A 6,764-nucleotide genomic window follows, 5' to 3' on the forward strand; every position below is an offset into this window, starting at 1 on the left:
AACCTTTAAAAAAATAAATAAATAAAGTAAAATAAAAAATAAGGCTGGGGAGATACCTCAGTACTCTAAGTGCCTGTCTGGCAAGCACAAAGTCCTGAGTTCGATGCCTGGTACTGCATGCCGTGCCAGCTGAGGAATCCCGAGTGAGCCTGTGCCGGCCTTGGTGGAGCACGCCTGTAATACCAGTGCTAGGGAAGCTGAGACAGGAGGATCACTACAAGTCCAAGCTATGTAGCAAGACCCTGCGCCAAATAAATATATACATTTGTTTAAAAAAGTTGAAAAGGGCGGATAAAATGGTTTATATCTAATCTTGGCATGTTGGTCTTTCTCTCCCCACCCCCCAGTAAGACAGACTCAACCCAGGGCCTTCATACTAAGCTACATTCCCAAGCTTATTTATTTATTTGTTTATTGCTACCATGCTGGTGCACACCTGTAATCCCAGCACTCAGGAAGCTGAGTCAGAAGGATCATTGTGAGTTCAAGAGCAGCCTGGGCTACAAAGTGAGCTCAAGTCCAGCCTGAAATGCATAGCGAAAGCCTGTCTCAAAAAGACAAAAACAAAAACAAACAAAAAAGACACATAGCATTACTTTAGAACAGACTCTTTTTAATTTTTTCTACCAGGAATTGAATTTAAGACCTCATGCTTTCTGGGCAGGCACTGTGTCACTTAGCTATATCTCTGGCAGCACTACTATTTATTTGCATATTTTTATTTATTGCCTATTGCCAGCCTAATCTAGAAGATAATCTCTAAAGAGAAGGCATGTGTCTCTCTCCACTGGAAAACATTATTTAACACTTGCAAATATGTAAAACACTACTGGACGTCCTCTCAGTTTTAGTACTGGACTCTGTCAAGAGCAAAGATCAATAAACATTTTTCTGTAAAGATAATATGGTATGGCTGGGCATGGTGGTGTACATCTGTAATCACAGCACTCAGGAGGCTGAGACAGGAGGATCATTAAGAGTTTTAAGGGGCTGGTGAGATGGCTCAGTGGTCTAAAGCACCTACTTAGTACAAGCTAAGCTAAGCAAAAACACAGGGACCGCGGTTCAATCCCCCAGCACCACATGCCAGCCTGCCCTGCCCCCCTGGTGGGCTGAGCTGGCCACACACACACCCCCCCACACACCCACACACGCAATAAATAAATAAATATTAAAAAAAAAAAAGAGTTTTGGGATCACCTGGGCTTCATCCTGAGTTCAAGGCCAGCCTGCACTACATAACGAGACCCCGTCTCCTTAAGAAAAAACAAAATTGGAGACAACCTACTCGGGTTCCCCTTCTGTTCCTCTCTTGGACAGAAGCTTTCTTTCCCCTCATAAATATTCTGCCCAGCAGAACAGGGAAGAGGTTTAAAGCCCCTTTGAAGAGATTACTCAGGCTACTCTAAAGTAGAACAAGAAAGAAACCAGATGTGGTAGCTCATGCCTTTAATTCCAGCCCTTGGGAGGCTGAGCCAGGAAGATCACCATGAGTTTGAAGCTATTCTGAGCTACATAGTAATCCCAAAGATAGGCCAACCTGCACTACATAGTGAGACCCTGTCTCAACACACACACACACACACACACACACACACACACACACACACAGAGTGTAACAGTAACCCTGGAGAGACTACAAAGCAATTACAGCTATCTAGGCATGGCCTCTTTTATTTATTTATTTATTTATTTATTTATTTATTTATTGTATTTTAGGGAAGGGTCTACTGGGTGTTCAGGGTCTCACTACTAGATCATACTCCTAATGATTGCCTGTTTATAGCCTTCCAAGAGCTGAGATTACAGGCGCGTGCTACCATGCCCAATCTCAATCGCCATCTTGAACCCCCACCCCTGTGCCTTAATCCATGGAGCTATTTGGCCGGTAGGCATGGCCTCTTGAAAACATTTTTTTGGGAGCCAGGGAGATGGCTCAGCGGAATTAGAGCTTCCTGGCAAGCACAAGTGCCTGAGTTCAATCCCCAGTTCCAACCCCCCCCCAAAAAAAAAGAACGAAGGAAAGAAAGAAAGGAAACATTGTTTTTTCACTAAGAAGGATGGAATTCTTTTTGTTTTTCTTTTCTTTTTTCTTTTTATCTTTTTCTTTTTTTTTTTTTTTTATTTTAGTACAGGGTCTACAGGGTCTTGCTACACAGATCAGACTCATAGTGATTTGGGAGGTTTTTGGCCTCCCAAGTGCTGGGATTACAGGTGAACACAACCATGCCCAGTTGTGTTCAATCACCATCTCAGTGTGCCCCAGGGGCGGGCCAGCATGGCACACCAGGGATCAAAACCCTGGTCCTTGTGCCTGCCTAAGCAGGCACTTTAGTCCACTAAGTTATCTGGCCAGCCCCCAAAGGATGGAATCCTTGAGGGAATTTTGTTTATTTAGAGCTCAAAGTATCATTAAAATAATTGTAAATATTCTCTGATAATGCTAACTATATTGTTAACCTATACAGCAAGATGTTATACGTATCTCTATTTTGGTATTGAGATTGAACCTGGGGCCTCACACTTGCTATGTGAGTACTCTACCACTGAGCTACATCCACAGCCCTCTATTTCTCATCTTTGAAAATATCTATTCAGCTGGGCATGGTGACACACATCTATTATTCCAAGACTCAGAAAGCTGAGGCAGGGGAGTTTCAACTTCAAGAACAGCCTGGGCTATGTAGTGAAGCCCTGCCTCAACATCCACCTCAAATTGTGTCCATAAATTTGCATACGTACTACTAGATCCCTGAATCAATGTATGAATGTGGGAATCAATGGAACATATTCACCACTTTGGAAAACATTTGTAAGTTTTCATTTATAAATGAAATGCTATAAATTTTCATTCACAACATTTATAAATTATTCTTTTTATCTTTGCTCAAAAATTACAACAAAACAAGACATGGTGGTGCACACCTGTAATCCCAGCACTCAGGTGTCAGAGGTAAGAGGATTGCCAAGAATTCAGTTTGATACCAGTCTAAGCTACATAGTGAGTTCTGGTTCCGGAGCAAGACCCTGAGTCAAGGGCCAGTGGTATAGCTCAGCAGACTAAGCGCAGGGCCTGGGGCTCAATCCCTGACACTACAGGCCTGACCAGGCCAGCCCTACCCCTGAGCACACAGAGCCAGCTACTGAGTCCAGTGTGGTGGTGCACACCTATAATCCCAGCGCTGGGGAGGATGAAAACTATGAGTTTTAGCTGCATAGTGAGACCCTGTACCAAATATGGAAAAAAAAAGAAAGAAAGAAAAGAAAAGACCCTGAGTCGAAAAGAAAAGAAAAACACAGTCAAAATTCAGTTCCCTTCAGGGGGGCCGGGGGTTCTATCCCCAGGCCTGTAGTGCTGGCCCCGCCTCCAGAGCACCCTGAAATGGCAAATCAGACTGGGCGTGGTGGTGCATGCATGTAATCCCAGCTCTTGGGAGGCTGTAAGCAGGCAGATCACAAGTCCGATCTAGTAGTGAGACCCTGAACACCCTGTTGACCCTTCCCTAAAATAAAAAAAGAAAAAAGAAAAAGAAAATTCATTTCCCTTCTTTATGAACCTGAACAAAATTAACCCCAACTGACTGATTCCATGCATCAAAACACACAAGAATCTTCAACTAGGGGAGGAGAGAGTACAGGAGTAGAGTAGAGAGGTGGGTGATGCTGTAGAGGAAGGAAGTCAGGAAGGACACCGCCCTGGCTGGTAGTTGAGGCACCCTCAGGAGTTCTCTGGTACAGCTTGGGGCATGACCCCACTTCCAAACACATGTAAATACCATATTTCTGCACAATATCCAGGGCCTCCTTCTTTAAACAATGCAAGATAGATATAAAGTAGAACCCCAAGTCTCAGAGTTCACTCTGTTTTGCTGCCAAACGCTAAACCCTAACCTCACAGGTTACACAAAATTTATTACAGATGATTTATAAGAGGTAAAATAATAAATCAGCAGAATAAGAGAATATATTTGTTATCTCAGTAATAGACAAAGAAGTTTTGAGTTTTTTTCCCTTTTTTTTTTTTTTTGATAGAGATTGAACACAGGGTCTCATGTAAACTGGGCAAGCATTCCACCACTAAGACACAGCTCCAAGCACAGGCGAGGTTTCTTAAACAGGATCTAAAATACATTAACAGAGCCAGGAAAGTAGGGTATCACAAAGTGGGATTATAGGCATGCACCATCACTGGCTAATGTGGCTATTTTGACAATATTGGTTCTGCTTATCCAGGAACAGGGATATATTTCATTCTCTCTCTCTCTCTTTCTCTCTCTCTCTCTCTCTCTCTCTCTCTCTCTCTCTCTCTTTGAACTGAGAATTGAACTCAGGCCCCTGTGCTTGCCAGGCAAGTGCTTATTCCACTGAGCCATCTCCCTGGCCTCTATATTTCTTTTTCTTAAAAGTTTTTTGTTGTTGTTGTTGTTGTTGTTGTTTTTGTTTTGTTTTGCTTTTTTGGTGGAACTGGGCATTGAACTCAGGTCCTTGCGCTTGCCAGGGAAGCACTTATTCCACTGAGCCATCTCCCCGGCCCCAAAACAAACCTTTTTTTTTTTTTTTTGGTCGTACCAGGGATCGAACTCAGGACCCTGAGCTTGCAAGGCAAGCACTTATTCCACTGAGGTATCTTCCCAGCCCCCTATATTTCATTTTCTGATGTCCTCTTTTTTTTTTTTTTTTTGTTAAGCAGTGAGGGAGAAACTAGCTCTGCAGAGCAAACTTAGGCCTAATAAAAAAGGGAAAAGCAAGAAGATTAGAAGTACAGCATGGAGGGCTGGAGGGCTGGGGGGAAAGCTCAGGGGCACCTTAATTCCAGCACTTGGGAGGCTGAGGCAGGAGAATCATTGCAAGTTTGAGGTCATCCAGTACTACACAGCAAGATCCTATTTCAAAACAGAAAGAAAGAGAGACAGAGACAGAGACAGAGACAGAGACAGAGACAGAGACAGAGACAGAGAGACAGAGACAGAGACAGAGAGACAGAGACAGAGAGACAGAGACAGAGAGACAGAGACAGAGAGACAGAGACAGAGAGAAAAGAGGCTATTTGAAGGAAATTCACCTATCTTCTTTTTCAGAGTATTATAATTTTCTTTAATAGAGGTCTTTCATTTCTGTTAATTCCTACATGTCCAATTTTTCTTGAAGCTACTGTGAATGGTATTGTTTTATTTCTTTCTTATTTTTTTGTTGCGTTTGTTGTTTTGCTTTGTTTTGTTCAGACAGGGTCTCACTAGGTATTTCAGGCTGAACTTGAGCTCACTTTGTAGCCCAGGCTGGTCTCACACTCACTGTGATCCTCCGTTCTCAGACTCCTGAGTGCTGGGATTATAGGCATGAACCACCACACTAGACCTGGTATTGTTTTCTTAATTTCTTGCTAGGTGGGTTCATTATTGATACATAAAAATGTTACTAATTTTTTTGTGTTTTTGTACCTTGCTAAATTTTGAGACAGCGTTTCATTAAATTGCTAAGGCTTGGATCTCATAATCCTGCTGCCTGAATCTCCCAAGAGGCTATGCCATCACACAGGGCTAAAACTTATTTTTATTTTTTAAATTTAAAAAAAAATTATGTATTTATTTATTTATTTGGCACAGGGTCTTGCTATGCAGCTTAGGCTCATAATGATCCTCCTGTCTCAGCCTCCCAAGCACTGGGATTACAGGCATGCACACTCACCATGGGCCCATCTTGTGTACTCGGGATCAAACCTGGGTCCTTGTGCTTGGCAGACAGGTGCTTAGACTGCCGACCTATATCCCTAGCCCTAAAACTTAATTTTTAAATTCAAATAATTTAGCCAAATCTGCATATTAAACACCCAAAGTTTGGGGGCTAATAGAGATAAATTCGAACTGCTTTCTCCACTATACAAAAACTTTCGATTTTATCTGGGACCATTTAGGTATTTGTTGTTTGTTTGTTTGTTTGTTTGTTTGTTTTGGCAGAACCAGGGATTGAACTCAGGCCCGTGTGCTTGCCAGGGAAGCACTTATTCCACTGAGCCATCTCCCTGCCCCCCCTAGGTATTTGTATTATCTGAAAAATAAATTCCTTTTTTATCTTGAATATTTCATTACTTTTTATATTAGATTTTATTGTGTACATTCTAGATATACCTAATGATCACATTCATCATAGAGAATTTGTACCTGTGCATAACCTTTTTATTCCCCATCCCCCTCTTCTCTTCAGCCCTTCCTCTCCTCCCCATTTACAAAGCTTTGTTTCCATGTTTTCTTCTTTTTTTACTTTTCCCTTCTTTCCTTTCCTTCTTCCTTCTCTCTCGTTCTCTTCCCCATTTGAACATTTTCCTCCTATTTCAAAATACATTTTGGTCCTTATTTATCCTTTTGGTTTCTCACGCCAGAGAAACAATGTGGTATTTACACATGTGTGTCCCATCTATGAAAAATAAATTCCTTAGAGGCAGAGAAAAAAAATTTTTTGTGGTACTGGAGATTGAACTCAGTACTGTCACACTGAACTGTAGCTCAGCCCACACCTATTATTTTTTATTTTTGAGAGAGGATCTCGATAAATCGCTAAATTGCCCAGACTGAGCTCTGGGCTTTGGACCCTCCAGTCACAACCTCCCAGAGTATAGGAATTGCAAGGGTGTGCGCCATCACACCAGATTTGCCTTTTTTTCCCCTTTTCTTTCCTTTTCTCTTTTGTTTTCCATTCCTTTCTTTTTTCCTTTTTCTTCTTTTCTTTCTTCTTCCCTCACAGCGTACGATTGGAATAAATAGACCAGT

This window comes from Octodon degus, unplaced genomic scaffold (assembly GCF_000260255.1).
Source record: "Octodon degus isolate 3935 unplaced genomic scaffold, OctDeg1.0 scaffold00045, whole genome shotgun sequence".
NCBI classification, from domain to species: Eukaryota; Metazoa; Chordata; class Mammalia; order Rodentia; family Octodontidae; genus Octodon; species Octodon degus.